The 22936-nt window shown below is 39.8% G+C and overlaps 1 long non-coding RNA gene and 1 other non-coding gene across 5 annotated transcripts in view; both read left to right on the top strand.

Annotated features, from left to right (window-relative positions):
* The first annotated feature begins 10622 nt into the window (after positions 1 to 10622).
* On the top strand, positions 10623 to 10696 carry TRNAN-GUU. The gene has a single exon. It is a non-coding gene; the product is annotated as a tRNA-Asn (tRNA).
* A 492-nt stretch (positions 10697 to 11188) lies between these two features.
* Positions 11189 to 22936, top strand: part of LOC116594322 — a 191652-nt gene continuing 179904 nt past the window's right edge. For 2 of the 4 annotated variants that reach the window (XR_004287158.1, XR_004287159.1), the window contains exons 1-2: positions 11189 to 11503; positions 11969 to 12078. This is a non-coding gene — a long non-coding RNA (uncharacterized LOC116594322). Of the gene's footprint in view, positions 11504 to 11968; positions 12079 to 18903; positions 19010 to 22936 lie in introns of all 4 variants that reach the window. The other 2 variants (XR_004287161.1, XR_004287160.1) reach the window with 2 other exon arrangements.

The following is a 22936-nucleotide window of genomic DNA, read 5'->3' as shown; positions in this document are numbered from 1 at the left end:
CTCTCCATTCCTCTCTTCCCTCAGTTTCTTGCTTCTGCTTTCTGTCTCTATGGATTTGCTAATTTTGGACCTTTCATATAAATGGAATCATACGATATGTGGTCTTTTGTATCTGGCTTCTTTCCATTAGATTTTAACAAACGAACAAACCTGAGCATAAAGTGTTGAAGTTTCATTCATCTTATAGCATGAATCAGTTCTCCTTTCCTTTTTGTGGTTGAATCATATTCAATTAACTGGACATACCACATTTTACTGATGGACTAGGTTCTTTCCACATTTTAGCTATTAGGAATAATGCTACTATGAACATTATTCTGCAAGTTTTTGTGTGGCTGTTTCCAGTTGTCTAGGAGTGGCATTGCTGTGCCCTATGATGACTCTATGTTTAACATTTTGAGGCACTACTAAGTTTTCCAAAGTGGGTGCATCACTCTATAGTCCCACCAGCAATGTTTAAAGGTTCCAATTTTTCCACAACCTGGTCAACACTTGTTATTGTCCATCCCTTTCATTATTGCTATATGTGTAGGTATGAAGGAATATCTCACTGTGGTTTGATTTGCATTTTCCTAGTGACTAATGATATTGAGCTATTTTTCATGTGTCTGTTGGCCAGTTGTATATCTTCTTTGGAGGAATGTCTACAAATCCTTTCCCATTTTTAAAAATTGTGTTATTTTTCTTTTTAATATTATATGATAAGTGTTCTTTATCTTTTATCTTTTTTCTTTCATTGCTTGTGCCTTTTTTTTTAAAGAGGCATTAATGCCTATATCAAGGTTATAAAAATTAAGAATTATGGGCAATGTTTTTTTTTCTACCAGTTTTAAATTCTTACATTAATGTCTTTAATCCATTTTGAATTAACTTTATATATGGTGTGAGTTAGGGATCCACCTTCATTCTTTTTCATGTGGATACATATTTGTCCCATTTGTTGAAAATTCCCTATTGAATTATGAATATTTCCCTATTGAAAGTTCCCTATTGAATTATGTTTGCACCCTTGTTTTTTTTTTTTTTTAAGATTTTATTTATTTACTTGACAGACAGAGAGATCACAAGTTGGCAGAGAGGCAGGCAGAGAGAGAGGGGAAAGCAGGCTCCCTGCAATGCGGGGCTCCATCCCAGGACCCTGAGATCATGATCTGAGCTGAAGGCAGAGGCTTAACCCACTGAGTCACCCAGGTGCCCCTGTATCCTTGTTGAAAAGCTTTTGGTCAAGATGACCTAAGCTAAAGGCAGAAGCTTACCAACTAAGCCACCCAGGTCCCCCACTTCCATAACTTTTTGAAAAGGGAAATTTCATGTCAAAGTCTCCCATCTAAAATAACTAAATTTTATGCATAAATCTAAATTTAAATGCTTCTGGCAGGGAATTTTCATGCAATTCTACTTATGCTGATGATGCGGGCTTTCACAACATCTTTATGTATTCCGTGAAGCAGTTAAAAAGTAATTTATGGGGGTTCCCGGCTGGTTGGTAGGCTCAGTCAGTAGAGCATGCAACTCTTAATCTCAGGGCCCTTGAATTTAAGCCCCATGTTGGGTGTGGCGCCTACTTTAAAAAGAGAAGAGTCAATGATGAATTGAGATTTTCAAATTCCTATTGTTAGAATACTTGATGTTAATCTAACTTAGAAGATAGCATTTAACTTCAGACAAAGCCCTTCAAATTATTAAAAATTTTAAAAAGAAATTTGTTTATCCTGTGGACTTAGGCTAAGAATTTAAAATGCCTTTACTCTAAATATAAGAATTCTCAGGAGCCAAAAATTTCTTGACTCTAGCATGATAGAATCTGTTGATTCAATTGTAGTCTCTGTATTTCTGTTATTGATACACTTAATAGGGAAAGAAATGTATTAGGAATATTCCTAGGTAGAGGAGATATGAGAACAAGGAGAGCCTCACATGAGGGAGAAAAAATTTCTCTTGGACTGCCATAGACAGTGGATTGTTTAAATACAACTTTTAAAGAAGTTAAGGAAAGATCTTTTTCCTTAAAATAAGGAAAGGCTTTTTTTCCCCTAAGTATAAAAATTACAGACTCCTTTTGTTTATTTTTTTGTTTTGTTTTGGCAAAGGGGAACACTTAGCACAGTGTTTCTGTTGAGATCACTGGTTGAATTGTGTATGGATCTCCTACTATCTCTGAAAGGATTTTTTCTCTTTGTGATTATTTAGACAGTGCTAAATCTTTGAAAAATCTTCTGTTTCTTATATTTTATGGGTCATGCTCAAGAACTGTGTGATGGATAATTTTATGTGTCACCTTGACTGGGCAATGGGATGCCCAGAGAAACTATGAAAATATTATTTCTGGGTGCATATGTGAGAGTGTTTCAGAGAAGATTAGCATTTGAATTCATAGACTGAGTAAAGAAAATCCCCCTTACAAATGTGGGCTGGCATCATCCAATCTATTGAGGGCCTGACTAGAGCAAAATGGCAGAGGAAGGCCAAATTTGCTCTCTATGTAAGCTGGGACAACCATTTTCTCTGTCCTCAGACTTTGGCATCCCTGGTTGTTAGAGCCTTTGTGTTTGGACTGGAAACACCAAGCCTTCGGGATCTCCAGCTTGCAGACAGCAGTTGTGGAACTTCTCAGACTTTATAACCCTGAGAGCCAGTCCTTCATAGTAAATCTCTTTCTATGTATCCATGTATATCCTATTAGTTCTGTTTCTCTGGACAGTTCTGACTAGTACAAATGGTGGAAGGCAGATTAGGTTAAAAGGAGGCACACTTGGCTACACCTTGACACATGCCAGCAATTCTATGTGAGTCTTAGTTTTGCAATTTTAGAAATTCCAGTTTGTCTGTTCACCAAGAGGCTAATGGTTTTGGAACACTTCATTCTTCATAACCAAGTATATAAAGGTTTTTAAACTACAAAACTCAATGACCATTCATCGAAGGCTCTATCTCACCAAAGAATCAGAACCAATCCTGTGCAATGGATATTCCCCTTTCTGGTGGGTATTTCTCAGGAGATAATGTGTCAGATCACAATTATTTAGTGAATATGTAACTGAAACTAACTAAAAAGTTACAGTTCAGGGATTTCTGAATAAAAATTTAAATCATTATTTCAAGAGTATTTCTGTTTATATAGTTGAGACCATCCAAATGGTATGATGTGGAGGGATACTGAGAAGTCATGATAACATCACCCATCTTTGTGCTTGTTCTAAAATTATTATTATTATTATTTTTACCAGTGTTTCAGATTGATGTTACCATGGCCAGTTTACTAAATGTGTTAGAGGGAGCAAAAGTACGTAACCTGAATCTAGTCATGAGGAAACACCAGACAACCTGACATTTAGAGACATTTTACAAAATAACTGGCTTGTACTCTTCAGAAATGTCATGATATATAAGAGAGAGAAAGAGGGACAGACATAGGAATAGTTATAGATTTAAAAAGACTAAAGACATGATAATTGCAAATCCATGATCTTGGATTTTCTTTTGTAATAAAGGACCTTATTGGAAAAATAGGTGAGATCTGAATAAGGTTTATATATTGAGACCTAATCCTAATAATGCTGTATTGGTGTTAAAATGCTAACTTGGATAATTGTATTGTGGTTATATAATAAACTTCCTTAATTTTAGGAAACACAGTGAACTATTTACGGGATATCATGTCTACAATGTACTCTTAAACAGATGAGGAAAAAGATGTTGAGAGAAAGAAAGAGAACAGGATAAAGTCAATATAGTAAGATACTTACATTTGGAAAATTAGGTTGAATTTTTCTTGCTATTCTTGCAGCTTTTATGTAAGTCTGAAATTATGTCAAATAAAAAGTTTTAATTAATGGGAGATTTTAAAATTTCTAAATTTTTTAAATCTTTTTTTAAAAAGATTTTATTTAGTTAGTTAGATAGAGAGTGTGAACTGGGGGAGGGGCAGAAGGAGAGGGTGAGCGAGAACCGACCTCAACCGCCATGGGGCTTGATCCCATAACCCTGAGATCATGCTCTGAGCCAAAATCAAGAGTCAGACACTTAGCTGACTGATGTCATCCAGGTGCCCCTAAAATTTAAAAAGTTTAAAAAAAGTTTTTCTAGAAACAACTGATTTGGACTCTTAATTGTTTCTTCTTAGACCAATGTGAGGTTTCTGTCATGTCCCTTGATAATCTCCTATACTAATTTTTTTGGTTGCTTCATTATTAGGAACCTGTCAACTCTGCTAATATTTTACAAAAATTATTTAATATAGGTCTTTCATTTTCATTATTATTTTCAATTACCTAATACATTTATTTAACATACTAAGTCAAGTGTTACAGGAAATATAAAGATGGATTACATTCTTTTTTCAAAAAAATTATTTATTTGACAGAGAGAACAAGCAGGGGGAGAGGGAGAAGCAGGTTCCCCACTGAGCAGGGAGCTCAACATGGGGCTCTATCCAAGGACCTGGGATCATGACCTGCGCTAAAGACAGATGCTTAACGACTGAGCTACCCAGGCACCCCAGATGGACGACTTCTGACCTCAAGGAGTATATGAATCAGAAGGGGGCACTAAATAAGTTACAAAAATGGCTGCAATATAATGTGAGGTTTGGAGAAGGAGATAAAGAATTTACGAGAGGGAAGATATATCTAGTTTGAGGGAGCAGGAAAGGTTTCATAGAGGAAAAATCTTCACTATATGAGGCCAAAGAAAACATAAGACTTTAATAGGCAAGATGGCAAAGGGAGGATATTCTACATAGAGGGAGGAGCAAAAGCAAGGCATAGCGACAAGGAACAGCAGGTGGTACCCTGCATGAATTATTTGAAGTTTAAGTAGATTTAGAGTTTAAATATTAAACCACTGTAAGCATTTATTTTCTTTTTTCTTTAATTTTATTTATTCATTTGACAGAGAGAGAGAGAGATCACAAGTAGGCAAAGCAGCAGACAGAGAGCCTGATGTGGAGCTCGATGTGGGGCTCAATCCCAGGACCCTGAGTTCATGACCTGAGCCCAAAGAAGAGGCTTAACCCACTGAGCCACCCAGGTACTCCAAGCATTTGTTTTCTTATCCATGAAATGGGCATAGCAATAGTATCCATCTTACAGAGTAGATGAGAGATAAATGTAATGCTCATTATATGTTATTACTTGGGTACACATTGGTTGGAGACTGGCTGTAAGTAAGGAACACAAGGTAAGGAACATTGAATGTACTGGGTCAATATCGAATGGTGGGAATGAGTGTGCAAAGGAGACAACGTGGAAAATTGAGAAAAGTTAGGAAGGTAGAATCTATGACTTTGGGATGGACCAAAGGTAAGAAATGAAAGAGAGGAAACAGAGAATGCCAAGGTATCAACTTGAGACTTCTAGAAGAGTAGAAGTATCCTTAAAGAGCCACCATCTACTTTTCCAAGGGCCAGGAACTCATAACCTCATCCCTCATAAATGCTGGACGTGGGCTGGTGCTTCATTCATATTATCACATATTTGAAATATATCCTTTCTATGGGATCATACTTTAAATTTACAAGAGGACTTGCTATTTACAGTATTCTAGGGTGAATCACTTTGTGATACTGCAAAACCTTTTTTTTGAATATGGATTTATTTGAGCTTGTTTTATATATATGCATACACACATAGATAGATAGATAGATAGATAGATAGATAGATGGATGCTATGTTTTGGCTATTTTTCACCAAGTAGATGACTCATTGAGTGCCAACTCTTTCCAAGGTACAGTCATTCTAATGATTTAATTGACATTAGTTCAAGGTTTCCTATCCATTTTCTGGAAAGAAGCTGCAAGGAGGAAGCTCTTCCTGGGGGCATGGGTCTGCACCCTACCCCCTATTCCTGAAACTATATTAGAACTGTGGAAATGGGGGCAGTGACATCACCCTTATATCTTCCATATATCTTCCACTCTCCCGTTACTGGGAACATCTGGAGCCCCCTACGACTGTGACAGTGACTGGTGTTTCTCTACAATAAATCATCTTGACCTTAATGGCCGGAGGTATAGATCCTCTGGTTTCATCTAAGTTGTACCTTCTGATTGCATTAATATAACATTTTTTTTCTTTCATTTCTTTTAAGCAGAATTATAGATCATTTGGAAAATGTAAGCAGTCTATCTATTTAACATTTTAAAAGTGAAGGAAATATATTCCCGTGTTATTTTACAATAGCCCTGGGAAATAGGTGGTGCAAAGATGGTAAATGTTCCAGAGGAGGAAGCAGAGGAGCCCCTTACCCCGAACCAGGCAGTTTTGACACTCTTCCTTCTCTATCTGCCTACCTCGCCAAACCCATCCCACACTGCTTTTTTTTCCCTTTCTGAGTTCCTCAGCTGAGTGACCTTCCCTCCCACCCGAGGCAGTTCCCAGCAGAGGAACTGGGTATCCCTGTGGCATCTATTTAATTACCTTTACTTTTTTGAAGGAAATGAAAAGAGGATATCTGTCCTGCTAAGCAGGGAGCCGGATTCGGGGCTGGATCCCAGGACCATGGGATCATGACCGGAGCCAAAGAAGAAAGAAGCTTGATGTCGGAGCCACCCAGGCGCCCCTTAATGTTAATTTTAAATAGATGAATTCAGACTGATAGGACTGCCTAGGGAAGAAAAGGCTGTGGCTTTTTTAACAGTGCTGCAGTCAAGAAATGGACTATGGGGTAGAATATATTGAAGTTACTGAGATAACTGCAGGGTTATCTCCCTGGAGAAGTTCCCTGAGTATACAGAAGAAAGCGGAAATCCATGTTCTCCCCCAAACCCCACCATTTCTAGCTGGATCCAAGATTCTTTTGGTCTGAATACAGTTGAAATCATCAATGCTGTTAGTGACTACTCCCACTAATGAGAAAAGCAATAATTAAAATTTTAGATCTGTATTATTTGGCAAAGTCATAAAAATGATTTCCATATACAAAAGAGTGGTTCATGAAGAATAAACTATATTTTTAATAATTTTCCTCTAAACCACTAGGTAGAATATCAATATATTATTTCTGCCTCTTTCTACCTTTTCTCTTAAATCATGTCTGTTAAGTTGAAAATAAAATGGCGATAATTATCTGAATAACTTCACAGAACTTTCCAACTAAGTGACACAATTTAAATGATGAGAACAAGACACAGTATATTTTTTTTAAAGATTTTATTTATTTATTTGACAGAGATCACAAGTAAGCAGAGAGGCCGGCAGAGACAGAGGGAAGCAGGCTCCCTGCTGAGCAGAGAGCACGACACAGGCCTTAATCCCAGGACCCTGGGATCATGACCTGAGCCAAAGACAGAGGCTTTAACCCACTGAACCACCCAGATACCCAAGACAAAATATTCTAATACACCTTTCTTAATGTTCTTGGTTTATGAGTAGACTCAACTCAACACTCAACTATGGAAGCAGTTATTTTCTGTGAATAGTGTTTTCGACCCAATAGTGTTTTGGACACTGCTATTGGCCTGCTAAACTGTTAACTGATGCTTAGTCAACAGTTTTGAATGGGAATGAGACTTTTTGTGAGTAAGAAATATAGTTTTTCCTGACACAGGATGGAAGGGTTCAACTCTACTATAAATCTGTTTTAAAATGCGATTTCAGGGTGCCTGGAACAGTCAAGTGTGGGACCCTTGATATTGGCTCAGAGGGCCAATATCATTGGCCATTGGGCTTCGTGCTCAGCACTGAGTCTGCTTCAAATTCTCTCTCTCTCTTTCTCTGTCTCTCCCCTCTGCTCATGCTCTCACTTTCCCTCTAAAGTAAATAAAATCTTTTAAAAATGTGATTTCAGTGGCTTTTAAAATTGGTCTCATAGTTCTCTTGTTCTTAGTGACACTTGGTTTAGCATTCTCTTTTGTTTCCTGGTGACACAGTCTTCCATTTATGGTGAAAATTTCTCTAATTCACTGGATTTTTAAAAAAATTCTAACTGGGTTTTTCGTTTTTCGCCATTCAGTCACCATCTTTCTGAAAACAGTCATTCAAAAGAATTAAGGTCATGTACAAGTGTGTTAATGGGAATCCTGTGAGTTGCTTCTGCTGTTGGTATGAAGCTAGAGGCACATTATCTGAAAGCACGGGATTCATGGTACCTGGAAGGTCTATAAATCAGTGTGGTCCATCTTGCCTTGTCTGTTAAGACAGGTGGATCCCATTTGCACAGATGTTCTTTCTCTCTCTCTCTTTTCCTCTCTAAGAAGGAAATAAAATATATAGGCCCATTAATCTGCACAGGTCAACCTCTTTCATAGGGCACATTCTTGGAAAAGGTAAAGTTGCAGTTCAAATGTGTATGATATACAAAAAGGGGCCAAAGGCTCAGTCCTTTTCACTTTCAGCAATTATAAAGACCTAAGTATTAATGGAGTTATAAGAATTGTTTATCTTAGGTTACCCGGAAATTTAGGAAAAGATGATATACATTTCTAAAATTAATCCAGTAGGCTTAATTTAGGTCTAAAAACTGGATATAGATATAAGGCCTAAGATTAAATAATCACAAAGATTTAGATGACAGCACATACTCTTATTTTTGTAAGAGAACATTTTACATAAAATATATGTTTGATATACATCATTGGAGTAAAACATTGAGATTCCATTTTGTATATTTAATATTTACATGTTCTTTTGAAGTATTTACAAGTGAAGACACCAAAAAAAAAAAAGACAATGCTAATGAACTGCGAAAATAGCCATTGATTTTATTAAAAAATATTAACAACTACAGAATCAGGCTTGAAGACTGAATTTTAAAACAAACGTATTCACACTGACACATAACATGAGAATTAAAATTCCTTTTTTTTTTTTTAAAGATTTTATTTATTTATTTGACAGAGAGAAATCACAAGTAGACAGGCAGGCAGAAAGAGAGAGGGAAGCAGGCTCCCTGCTGAGCAAAGAGCCCAATGTGGGACTCGATCCCAGGACCCTGAGATCATGACCTGAGCCGAAGGCAGCAGCTTAACCCACTGAGCCACCCAGGCACCCTAATATTCCTTTTTGAATTAGTTTTTCTCATCAACCATTTCTCATCATCTTTCTTTTTAAAAATTAAAATGACTGTATGATGACTGAAGGAGGGAGAGATTGGAGCTAAAGATATTTACATGAACAGAACTGTTTCTAGTATTATTTTAGGCAGGAGAGGAAATATTGAGTGAAAGGGTGGTGAGGTACCTTCTGGCAGTCTGTTCTAACTGAATAGACACAGGAACAATAAGGGGAGAGGACACTCATCTTCATATTCATTGAACAAAAAAACAGTGCGAGGCAGCTTTAGCTCACATTAACAGGTGCATAAAATACAAATTAAGTTTTATCATCATATGTGAAGGTAGCATCATAAATGAAATAAGACTCATTATATGTTCTTTATAAGCGCTTCCTGGATTTTTTTTTTCCAAATTCAGAATTTTCAAGTACACTTCTAAAAGTTTGTTGAAAGAGGAGTGGCGTGTGAATTCGCAGCTGTTTCATATCCCAGCGCTTTCAAGGAATTCTGCTAATTGGTTGCAAAGCCAATTTAAATTGTCTTATCAAACCACAGGAACTCAGAATGTTGTTTGGACTGAGGCGTGTCGCATGCAACTTCTATAAATCACAAACCGAATTCTTTCTCGAGGGATTCTGGACAGAGCAATGCGGTAACTGTTAAAAATTTAAATATAGAGTTGCCAAGTGGAAACTAGCAGTTAGTTGAGGAGAAAAGAGGGAAAAAAATAGTGTTTAGAGCTTTGAAGAGTACTTTGAAAGTCATCTGGAAATATTCACACAAAGGGGAAAATTTTCAGCCAGAGTATATATAGAGATGTAGCAGGTTTGCGAACAGGGTTTCTGTGCTAGGGATTTTCAGGAGTTAGTCATAAATCATCCTTTTTTTCTTCTTTAACTTCTCTTTCCTCAAATTGGGTTATAAATATCCCGCGAAACGTGCGCTTCAAGGGGCATGGCTCAAATGTGTGCGCGAAGAGGCTCCATCTCGGAAGAATAAAGGACGATCAAGCAAAGAACTAAACGCACGGGAATAATGAGTGCTACTGTAGCTTTTTCCTAGTGCTCTTTTCCAATAACAAAACGTTAGCGACAGACAATTGTACTGTAGGCTAGCACATGGCAAACAAATAAGCACTGCGTAAAGCATGTATGTATTTAATAATGCCTGAAGATCAAAATAAGGAAGGCACATAAAACCAATTCAGATGACCTTGTGAACGCTGCGCTTAGTAAATCATGAAGATTAGGGAGCCAAACCCTGGACAAAGAGCTTGAAACCAAAGGAAAGTTTCTCAACTCACAAGATTAAAATGTTTATTTCCCTATGAAAGAGGAGGTATAGATCATCAGAAAGTGTCCTCTTCTTGAAACAGAACGTTGCAAACGGGAGCTGCAAAGGACGACCGTATTGTAACACACGCCGCAAACTGAGCTTCTCGCGATCTTGCTGTGTCTTGTAATTTCCCCAATGCTTTTAGGGTGGAAAATAAAATCAAGAGGGTTAGATATTTTGAATGAAAAGTCTGATTTTAATAATATGAATCAGGAAACAGTGAAAAAAAGAATATTAACGCATTACCTTTATAATTCTCTGTAAAGACCATAGCTGGAGAGGCTAACGGCATCGGAGTCTCTGTGGCGCAATCGGTTAGCGCGTTCGGCTGTTAACCGAAAGGTTGGTGGTTCGAGCCCACCCAGGGACGGGTCCCTCTTTTACCCGTTTATCGCCGGAACTTTTGCACAATTCTGGAGTTCAGACCTCCGGACTACGCGGAGGTCCCTCTCCAGGGGTTGAGCGGAAAGAAACCGCGGCTCTCGCTTCACCGCCCACCCTGCGGGTGGCTCTTCAGCTTCCGGGAGCGCTGGAGGCCCCTCCCCCAGGCGTCCCCGGCTCCCGACCAGCAGGTGGGCCTTTCCCGACCACCCCCTGACTCGGGGGTGGACGAAAGGGTCCAGCGCTTTAAAGCCCCCGCATCCTTTCACTTCCAGTTTCTCAGTTCCCAAACTCGGGCTGCTGAGTGCCCCAAGGGATCCTCGTCCTCCTCGCTCGTTCCTGAAGCCCAGGCCGCACAGGTCCCTTCCGCGCCTCGCCGGGCTCGCGCGGCCACCGCGAGGCCGGGTTCCGAGAGCCCGCAGGGGCCGTGGGGGCGGGAGGTGGTGGGGGGGGGGTGCTCAGCCGCGCGCACGCGCGCCGCCGCGCTCGGGGCTCGAACCCGCCGCAGCCCCGAAGGCCTCCGCGGCAGGACGGCGGCCACCGCTGCTCGCGTTCCGCGTCGGGACCCCTGAAATGTCAGAGGCAGCCTGCATGTCTGTATTTCAAGAGCGCCGAGTTCAAGCTGTCCACTGATTTAAAACTCTTCACGGTTTTTCACACTCATGTTGAATCGTGCAGCGTTTGTCTCTTCCCCGTCGGCGTAAACATACCCTCGCGTGGAGGGACTTAAACGCGGACGCTGTGGTATTGGTGGATGCAGAAACGTTTGTTATAAAACCTTTGTGTGGACCCTATCGTAAGAGCATTTCTCTGTTCTATTTTGCTTCTTATACTGACGTGCTAGAATTCTATAGAGGATGGAACGGACCTGCAGCCTTTCCCACCTATTCAGAAAGGAAGCAGACCCGTGTGTGTGTGTGTGTGTGTGTGTGTGTGTGTGTGTGTGTGTGTGTGTGTTTCAACAACTGCGTGATTGTGTGAAACTTAAAAACAAATTATGACAGGTTAAAAGTGAAACTGCTAACGTAAATTTTGATTCTCTAAGCATATACCATTTATTCTACAAAATGCAAAACTCTCTCAAAATAGTTACCTCATCCTTCATTCCCTAAATAGAGGCTGCCTTTGAGAAGTAATCATAGCTTCTCCATAATTATTGTCTTGGGTCTAGATTGCAGAAATTTGAAAGACGGTTCTGGAGGAAAGTGATGTTTTATTCCTGCAAATGAGTAGTTCTGCTCTTCTTTATATTTTCCTCCAGGTGTACAGGCTAATAGAGGTTAGCATTTCTCGTTTCGTCCTGGCTCTGCGATTAGTCCCTGCGCCGAGTGCTTCGCGGTGTAATGTGTGCGAACCTCACAACCCTTCCAGGTAGGTCCTGTTGTTGCCTCCGTGCAGAGGAGCCTCCGGAAGCCGGGGGCCCTGGAGTAACTGGTCTGAATTTGCAGCGAGTCGCCAGCACCGTACAGCTTGGACGCAGGCAGTCAGGCTCCAGAGCCCAAGCCCCTCGCTGCTGTAGCACCTCCTCTAACCTAGAGCTACTTGATTAATTAGTTAATTTAAATCCAAAGGTGATATTTTTAATTAGTTTTTATGAAGTTTCATTCATGTTTTGCTCCAAATCTCATAAAAAAAAAAAAAACCCTCACCGAACATTCATAGACTACTAAAGGGCATTGTTAAATTACACATTCATTGTGCTGCTTGATTTTATTGAAATGAAAACTGTGTAGGACCATGAAATCTTAATGTGAAACGTATCTTTGGGAAACAATTTGATAGCATTTGTGTGGAGGAGACAAGATTAGAAATAAAGACAGGCGGGAATAGCCAAGGCAAAATATGAAGGAGGGATAGAAAGAAGAATAGATTCAAGCAATGGGGGCTAATCTAGAGTCTAAGGGTTCTTAGACCCCAGGCTGATGTTTGGCACTTGGGATAACCATCAGGACCTTGATTTTAGGGTACCTTTGTGAGATAGTACCAAGTTTAGCACTGGACAGGTGCCTAGGTGGCAGTTTTAAATTTGATCCTAAATTTTTAAGTATGTTCTTTCTCTCCCTAGTTCGGGGATTAATAGGATTTAGAGGCCAGAAAATAAAAAGGGAGGATTAAATGAGAATGGAGGTGGGGCAAGGAGTGCAAAACTGCCCTCTAATGTAAGTAGCTGATTTAATTATGTGGGCAAGTGCTTAGCACATTTCCCTGTACTCACTGTTGCTTACAGATAAAACAGGTGGGAAGCATTTTAGAAAAATTGCTTAAAAATTTATGGGCAAATTGCCTTTGTAAAATTTTAATGTGTATTGGTTAAAGACATGGCAATAAATAGCATTTCTGGGGAGCAGTACCTTGTTCTCAGTTTCTTGCTTGGTTCTGTATTCCAACCAAGCCCAGAAATGTGTCAAGATCACTTAGATCCTTTATGGAAGACTGAAAACTATTTAAAAGGCTATGTCAGGCATTTGAGTATGTAAATATGTTTCTAATCTTGTTAGTAAGCAGTTGTATATTTAAACTTCATTTATAAAATTGTAGGAAAGCTCACTAAAGTAATGCAATAAAAGGTGAAACAAGTACTGTGGTTTATAAACTATTAGAGGAGGTAATATTCGTATCACTTCTAATAATCAATAATTTAAAATATTTTTTACGTTGCAACATTTCTTAGGATAATAGCGGTTAGGAGGTTAGGAGGAAGCCACATGGCTACCGAGTCTCTATTTTCGTTTTAACACCTGTGTCTGATGTCATACGATACAAGGTTTGGGGGAAAAACTTTTAAACTGCTAAAGAAACACAAATGCCTTGTTTCTGCATACATAATACATCGTAACCAGTAATGCTAATGTGAATTTTAATTTCATTTCTCTGAATTTTAGTGGCCATGAGGCCCAAGATGTTCAGTTTATAGCTACAACCGGCGGAGTGGGAATGCATTGGTGGTTGAATAAACTGTGATACATTTAACGAGAAAATAGTTTAAGAAGTCGAAACCTTTTAAATAATTAAGAATGTTAATTTTATCACAGCTCAGCATTTTATTTGTGGTGCTTCAAGTTGAGCCCCTTTGGTAGTAGTATCAGTCATTCTGTTTTTACATATTAAAAATTGTATTGAACTCATAAGAAGGCTGTGGGAATGTATTTGTAAAATAGTGGTAAATACCTTAGTTTTAAGTTGTTTTCATAGCTTAAATTTTAAGAAAAGTCGTTAAAAATTCAACTGTTTAGACTCATATCTTTAAGAAAACTTTTAAAATATTTTATCTTAAAGGAGGCTCCACATCCAGCATAGGGCTTGAACCCACAACCCTGAGATCAAGATCTGCATGCTCTACTGACCGAGCCAGCCAGACAACCCTAGTTTAAAGGAAACTCTTTGTAACTGACATCTTGACCAATAAATAATTATCAACATCCCAGAAAAACTCCCTCTCTTGTACTTCCCCCAGCCATCAAAATATAACTTTTAAATTGTAACCATAGGGATTATGAGGTTACAGTGTGAATTTTAAGTGGTCATAGATCAGGAGTCAAAAGCAAATTTACTACCAGACCCTATCAGATGAGTATTTACACCTGAAGATCAGGAGAAGTAATAAAAATTGGAAATCAGTTTTCCATGACTACTCACTTTTGATCTAATCCTCTACAATAAACTTGGTAAGAATAAATTTGTACTATTAAAGCAGAAAATCTAAGAAATTTACTATTTAGTTGAAGTCTTGAATTTTGTCTGTTAACAAAGTGCTCTGACTCCCACCTGTTTAAAAACATGAAACATGGGACACCTGGCTGGCTTGTTTGGTGGAGCATGTGACTCTTGATTGTAGGATCGTAAATTTGAGCCCCAAGTTGGGGCTTACTTAAAAATAAAATGACTTAAAAATAAATTACTATAGCATTTAAATTAATTAAAATTTTATTTCTGAAAATAAATTTTAAACTTTAAAATCAAGATGAGATTTGAGGTTAAAAGGTGTAGTTAGAGAAGATGACTCAGTAGTTTTCCAAATAATATATTCTAAAATCTTAAGAATTTTAATCCAGAGTCCTCTGTTGGAGGAAAACAAATAGTCATCCTGTTATTTCTTGGGTTTTTTTGTTTTGTTTTGTTTTTTAAAAGATTTTATTTATTTAATTGACAGAGAGAGCAGCGAGAGAGGGAACACAAGCAGGGGGAGTGGGAGAGGGAGAAGCAGGCTGCCCACTGAGTGGGGTTCCTGATGATGCAGGGCTCCATCTCAGAACCCTGGGATCATGACCTGAGCCAAAGGCAAACACTTAATGACTGAATCACTCAGGCGCCCCCATCCTGTTATTTTGAAAGTGTAACTAACTATAAAAGAAAATCTAATCTGTATGAAAAAAAGTTTGAAGTTGTGGAAAGTCTAATTTTTGATACCACTAAGGAAAAGCATCCTAGGAAAGGTCAACATAAAAGAACCTAGGGCAAAGTTTTACTTTCTTTCTTTAAAGGAAATTCTTCATTGTTATCAAAGGAGTGTATGTCTAAGGTTATAATAACAAATAACTGTAAATTTTAACTACAGTGATATTTATACATTATTTTTAATAGAAGTCATAAATAAGATAAAATATGCAACACTAATGAAATATATAGTATGAATAAATTATGGTATGTTACTTAGACATTAAGATACGACGTAGCCATTTACATAATATTTTTCAGGAAATATGCCTTTGGGGGCGCCTGGGTTGCTCAGTCTGTTGGGCATTTGCCTTTGGCTCAGGTCATGATCCTAAGGTCCTAGAATCTAGCAGTAACCAGCTCCTGCTCAGAGAGAACTCTGCCTTCTTCCTGTTCCCCCAAGCTGCCACTCCCCCTGCTTGTACTCTCTCTCTCTTAAATAAATAAATAAAATCTTAAAAAAAATGCATACTACATATACAAACAAATTCTATATTTTCTAAATAAATAAAAAAATAAAATTCATACTATATATACAAATTCTATATTCTATTTTTTCTAAAAAAAATTCTAATTCATACTGTATATACAAAACAATTCATACCATATATACAAAAGAAATATGCCTTTGGACAATACATATAAAAAACTAGATACAAAACTATCCAAAAACATGATCTCAGTTTTGTAATGAGACTGAATAATTACTTACATAGGTGATCTATAAATATTTCTGGATAGTGAATGAAATACACCAAAACAAGATTCTCAGGAGCTTGCTTAAGATTCTTTTTCCCTCAGGGCATCTGGGTGGCTCAGTGGGTTAAGCAACTGCTTTCATTCAGGTCATGATCCCAGGGTCCTGGGATCAAGCCCCACGTTGAGTGCCAAGTCGGTCTCCCTGCTTGGCTTGGCTTGGGAGTCTGGTTCTCACTCTCCCCCTACTCATGCTCGCTCTCTCTCTCTCTCTCTCTCTCACACTCTCTTTCTTTCAAAAGGATAAATAAAATCTTAAAAAAAAAAATTCTCTCTCCCTCCCCCCTCTCTAAAAAAAAAAAATTAAAAAATAAAGATAATACCTGAATTCATACTATATATACGCAAGTTTGAATTCTATTTTTCTTTCTTAAAATTAACACTGAGGGAGAATAGGAAGCTGACATATAAACCTTTGTATATATGATCAAATGATTTTCAACAACAGTGCACAGACCATTCAAGGTAGAAGGCATAGTCTTTTGAACAGATGGTATGGGGAAAACTGGATTTCCACATTCAGAGGATTAAAGTTGGGTCCTTACTTTACATCATACACAAAAATCATATATAAAATCAAATACCTAAATAAGATGGAAAATTATAAAACTCCTAGAAGAAAACATAGGGGAAATCTTCATGACATTGGATTTGGCCATGATTTCATTGACACGATACCAAAAGCACAGGCAACAAATTAAAAATAGATAAATTGAACTACCTCGGAATTAAAAGCTTCTGTGCAAATGAACAACACCATCAACTGAGTGAAAAGGCAGCCCATGAGATGGGACAAAATATTTACAAATAGTATATCTGATAAAAGGTTACACCATCTAGAATATGGAAAGAACTTCTGTAACTCAACAATAAAAAAAAAAACCCAATTAAAAAGTGGACACAGCACTCAAGACATTTCTCTAAAGAAGATATACAAATGGCCAGTAAATACATGAAAAGAAGCTGAACATCACTAATCACTCAAGGAAATGCAAATCAAATCAAATCTACAGTGAGATAGCACCTCACCTGCATTAGGATAACTACCATTAAAAACAATAGAATAATAACAACGAGTAGAAAATAACAAGGGTTGGCGAGATCATGGAGAAATTGGAACCCAAGTGCTTGGTTGGTGGGAATGGAAGATAGTGAAACCACTATGGAAAACAGTATGGTGGTTCCTTAAAAAATTAAAAATAGAATTACCATAAGGTCCAGCAATTTTGCTTCTGGTACATAACCAAAAGGAGTGAAGACAGGATGTCAAAGAGGCATTTGTACACCGATGTTTGTAGGAGAATTAGTCACAGTAGCTAAAATGTGGAAGCAGTCCAAGTGTCCATTGCTAGATGAATGGCTAAGCAAAATGTGTTATATACAGACAATAGTATATTATTTTGCCTTGAAAAAGAAGGAAATTCTGACATCACAACAACATGGGTAAACCTTGAAGACTTTCTGCCACAAAATCAGCCACAAAAATACAAATACCGTACGATGCCACTTATATGACGTACCTAGAGTAGTCAAATTCCAAAACAGAAAGTAATGTGGATGGTGGTTGCCAGAGGCTGGGGGAAGGGGAGAATGTGGAGTCGTGGTTTAATAGGTGTAGAGTGTTTTGCAAGATGAAAAGAGTTCTGGAAGCTGGCTGCACAGCAATGTGAATGTCCATAATATGACTGTATACTTAAAATGATAAAGATGGCAAATTTCACATTCTGTATATTTTTACTGCAGTTAAAAATTTTTAAAAATTATTTTGAGGGGTTTTGTTCCCCTCCTTATTTAAGATCTATTATAAATTATATAAGACATTGGAGTATTGATGCAAGGATAGCTAAGTAAGTATTTAAGATCTATTATAAATTATGTAAGACATTGGAGTATTGATGCAAGGATAGCTAAGTAAGCCAGTGGTAACAATTGAGAACACAGAACCATGCTTAAAGACATTTAGTTTTTTGAGAAGGTGGGCTCCGAAGGAAAGGGGAGGATGTGTGTGTTGTGCAGGGTTTCTGGGTGGCTCAGTCGTTAAACGTCTGCCTCTGGCTCAGGTCATGATCCCAGGGTCTTGGGATTGAGTCCTGCATTGGGCTTCTCGCTCAGTGGGGAGTCTGCTTCTCCCTCTGCCTGCTGCTCCCCCTGCTCATTCTCTCTCTCTCTCAAATAAATAAAATCTTTAAAAAAAAAAAAAAGAGGGATAAATTACTTGTCCAACACTCATCCAACAATGATGAGGCAGGAACAGGAAAATCAGAATAGCCCAAAAGGGGAAACAAGAGTCATGCACCAATTCATAGAGTAACTTTGCAGTCCAGCTGGGCACGTATAGTCCTTCGCTGGAGACCAGTCCTGATCTGTGAGAACAGTTCCCAAACCTCTTGCCTCTACCCTGAGTCATCCTTCCCTTTCCATAATAAATGGAAAGCTGGACAGTTTTCTGAGTCTGCTTACTACGTATGAAAGCTTGAAGGCCCAGAGACCACTTTTCATGATCAACTGTCTCTATCCTTTTCCATACAAATGGGTTCAGTTCCTTTAAAAACACTATGCATTTTGTGTGGATCAACTCATAACTCCATTTAGTGAAAGCCACACCTACCTTCTTTCTGGAACAGGACTGTGAATTAGCTCTGGAACAAGTTACTTATGATTCTTAGAAGCCCTGTTGTCTGGCTGCGAGGCACACCCTCAGGATTTCTTAGAAGGCTTTTTGTTCAGCTGAAAGGCTCATGGCATATCACCTGAAATCTTCCTGGGGTTTCACCAAAGTGTCTTCTAGTTCCACCCTTGATCTGAATATTACAGTCAGGCACGTTTCACTCCCAGTGTCCTGGACTTGATCTTGTTTCTCCTGATTCCATTTTACCTTGAGACACCTGCTTCATCTGAGAGACAGCCCTGCTTTCAAATCCATTAAATCCTGGTTCCCTCTCAGGCTTGAAAACTACACTTCCTTTTTTTTTGCTTATCTTCCTCATCAGGTATTTTTTTTCACAGGCAGCTAAAAACAAAACAAAGCAAAGCAAAGCAAAGCAAAAACAGTTGGAGCTTTCAGCAGTTCTCCGCCTATAAATATCCTCAGCCAGACCTGTGAGTTCCTCAGGTACCTTTTCTATTTCCAGCCTTACTGCAGGTGACAGTTTCACCACTGTGTTGTGTGTGTGTGTGTGTGTGTGTGTGTGTGTGTGTATGTTTATCACAAACTGTTAATCATCACTACTCAAGTCCCTTTCCTTCAGTCTCCAGTAGCCATCTAGTCACTGTCTTTCAAGCCTTTACTAATGGTCTCTTTAAGGAGCTCTGTCTTCTGTTGACCACTTGGTCCCAAAGTTAACACCATATGTTTTTGCTTTTTGTTAAGGTAGACACCTTATTTGCAGACACCAAGTTCTGTTTCAGGGATCTGTGGTTGCGTAATAAGCCATGATAAAATTCAGTGGCTTAAAACAACTGTTTTGTTATATATCTCTTGATTCCATGAGTTGACTGGGGCTCAGCTAGTCAGTGCCTTTCCTGGTGCTACTTGGGGTCGGTCATGTGTTTACAGCCGGATTGGGGCTGGGACTAGATTTCTGGCACTTTAGGCTCCTCCATGTGGCCCCTTTCTCCACATGGCCCTATCTCTCCAGTAGGGTAGCTCAGAGAGGAAGGGAGTGAAAGAGGCTAGGCGTTCTTAATGTCTGGGCACAGAAGTCTGAAAATGTTCTCTGCATTCTGCTGGTCAGAACAGTTATGGGTTGTGCCCAGATCCACAGAAAGGGGGTGCAGGCCCTTCCTGTTGATGAGCATAGAGACATGTACACTGAGAATTGCAGAATTATTTGCAGAATTATTTGGGGTCTTCTTTGAGGACCTGCTACCACATCAGTCTTCTGATCTATTACCTTTGTAGCCTCAGACTAAGCAGCCAAGCCACTCGCCATTACCATGAGTTTGTATGTGTTCTTACCCTGAGCTATGTCGCTCTCCATATAGAGGTACCCCCTGAATGAAACTGTGCCCATTGAAAGGCTTGGTCCTCGTTGCTGCCTTTCAGGGTTACTCCTGAGTGGGGCACAGAATAGTTGCTGTACATTTTTGACTTGCATCCACATACTGAACTGACCCATTGTGACTACAGACAGACTTTTTCCTCCTTTGTCATTTGGTCAGAAGAGACTACCTCCCACCCTGAACCCTTGACCCCCGATATGGCCACAGATGTTGACTGTGGGAGATGCAACACTGGTGGGTGAAATGGGGGTTTAGGTCACCTGCCCATGTGGTTTGCTTATCTCCTTTCACCCTGACCCCAGATATATCACTTCCTTTTACAGTGGATTGTTGCTGGACTTGTGCAACCTTGTAATATTGTGGGTCTGATAGAATCCAGCTCAGGATGGTCAGTTCCAGTCTCATGATCACTGGATGACCTATGGTCAGGCATTCTGTTACCAGGGTCCAAGAGGTTGTTCAAAGGTGGTTTTGTTTTGTTTTTTGTTTTGTTTCATTTTTTTATTTTATTTATGTATTTGAGAGGGGGGAGGGGCTAAGGAGGAGGGAGAGGGACAAGAAGAGCCTGTGCAGAACATGGAGCCCGACCCAGGGCTCAATGCCCAACCCTGAGATCATGACCTGATCCAAAACTAAGAGTTGGATGCTTAACTGATTGAGCTACCCAGGCACCCCCAAAGTGGTTTTTAAATGATATAAAACCATTTGCTATAGATATCATGGCCTTGGTCCAGAACTGTGGGGTCTGTATCGTGATTCTCATTTTTGGAACTGCCATTAACTCCACAAGGCATCTTTTCCTATCAAACAAAGACATATCTGATACCACAGGGTATGCTGAGTTGAGTGGTCCAAATGGCAAGACAGCTTGCATTGCAGCCCAGATTTCCTGCAGTGCCCTTTCCTGCTCTAGACCCTACTCAGAACTAGCAGCCTTTCATGTCACCCAATAAATGGGTGAGACATGTTCTTGAGTGTGGCCGCTGAGAGCTCTAGCAAGCATTTTGCTGGCGGGAATTGTGAGATCCAACACTTTGACAATTACTTTTGGAAGGGGTGCTTTAGACCATGGGATTCCTTATAACTTTGCTGTTGTGCTGGCCCTGACTCTCTGTGGGATTCATTTCCTACTCTCTGGATCACATGTGTATTACCAATGCCTCCAGGGTGCTTTTCCTTCTTTCTTATCTGGGCTCCCTTACACAATGGCATCGCTAGAGCAGACCACCATGATGTTCTGCATATCTGGACCGTGTGGATCCCCTCAGATCATATTATGATCAGGGGTGAGAGAATTAACCTACTCCTGGAGCTAGACTGAAGACACATTTTTGTGTCTGTCCCACATGAACACAAACTGCTTCTGACCTTTCTTCCTGGTGAGATGACCACATGTCATACACTTGAGGCCATGGTACCATTGGGGCCACTACTTAATAGGTCACCCTCCAGGAATCATGTGGTTTTGGAAAAGGTCAGGCCAGTGAGTCAAATGGTGATATGGTAAGGACCTCCACAGCATCCTTTGGATGTTCAAGTGGGGGAAGTAATCTTGGCCATTCTCCTTGTGACATGATTTTTGTTTGTTTGTTTGTTTACCAGCTAGGCTGGGGGAAGGAGGGGGCGCTATCAGAGCTTCTTTGTGGCCTTCCCCAGAGGGTAGTTCATGCCCCAGAGGCCAAGGAACCAATGCGGGGCTTTGTGCCAACTACCAAGTATATCCATTCCAATTATACATTTATGCATTCAGCACTGCTGTGTGGTTCACGAAACCACGATGCCCTGTGAAGGCGCCCACTCTATGGGAGTGGAGGGCAGTGGGGATGGCATGGGGAACATGACGACAGTTTGGGTTGTTGGGTAGCAATGTTAATTCTGACTCTGTGTCCTTGAACTATCTGGGAATTACTCTTTCCCCAGTGTGCCATAATAAATGACTATATGTCCCTGTGGGGCAGAAGGGTTGGGAGAATCTTTATCATATATACTGAACATGAGTGACAGGATTCTTCCTCCTGGGGCCCAGTCCATCCTTCAGTCATGTCAGTGGGTTTTCAGGCAGAGTAATGGCTCAGATCCAGAAACCAGGCAGAGTACAGCAGTTTTTTTTTTTATTGGGTGGCTACCCTCAGCCTCCCGAAAAGCCATCCTTGACTCCTTTTGATTGCATCGTTTGACCAGTATGCTTACTGGCTGCTCATCCATCTTGTCCCTAAGGTTGCTGTGTGCTATTAAGCATCTCCTTATCTCAGTGGGTCAGACCCCTATGCCTTCAGTCTAACCTTGCCAGTCATTACAGTAATTGCCCACCATCTGCCCTCCATTACCTCAGGACTCTATCACCCGATTGCTATCAGGGAAACCAGTTCTGTAAGTGCATTCCCAGTGTCAGCCCAAGAAGTCATTACAGAAGACAACAATGCTGACTTTCATCATGACACTGGTGCCCCCTCATCCCAGTGCCTTCCCTGTTTATTAAACAGAGTATCCTCCAGGCTCTGCCACAGAGTTGTTGGTGGGTACGTTTTCTGGCTGGAAATAGCATAACCACTCTAGACCACTTTTCTGAACACTGAAACCTTTTTTCTCCTGGTTGCTCTCACATCTCTGGAATTCCCTCCTCAACGACTGCAGCTGGGTTTCCTACCAGCTTGAGAGAGCCAGTGGTAGTTAGCATCCTCTCCCAGGGTGCTTGGCAGGTTGTAGGTCATAGGATTGTCAATACTGATCAGTCTTCCTTCATCCAGCTTTCCTTTCTACCCACTTTGATTCAACACCCTCAAGAAATGCCCCAATTATACACCCTTGGCTTCTGCTGGTACATGGTAGCTTGGTCCTATGGTCCTTTTAGGGGCATAATCTCTTCTCTCCCTCAGCAGGATGGATCATGCTATGCCTTAACCCTACTTATTTGTCTGATGTCTAGGAAGGAAGGTGGGATATCTAAGGGGAATGCCCGTGGTCTTGCAAGGTAGAGGACTCTGATTGTCTTCAAGCACGGAAGGAATGCTGGCCTTTTATGGAAGGGAGTGGGCCA

This window comes from Mustela erminea, chromosome 6 (genome assembly GCF_009829155.1).
Source record: "Mustela erminea isolate mMusErm1 chromosome 6, mMusErm1.Pri, whole genome shotgun sequence".
Classification (NCBI taxonomy): Eukaryota; Metazoa; Chordata; class Mammalia; order Carnivora; family Mustelidae; genus Mustela; species Mustela erminea.
The sequence above is the reverse complement of the archived record's forward strand: the minus strand, read 5'-3'. Positions and strand labels throughout refer to the sequence as shown.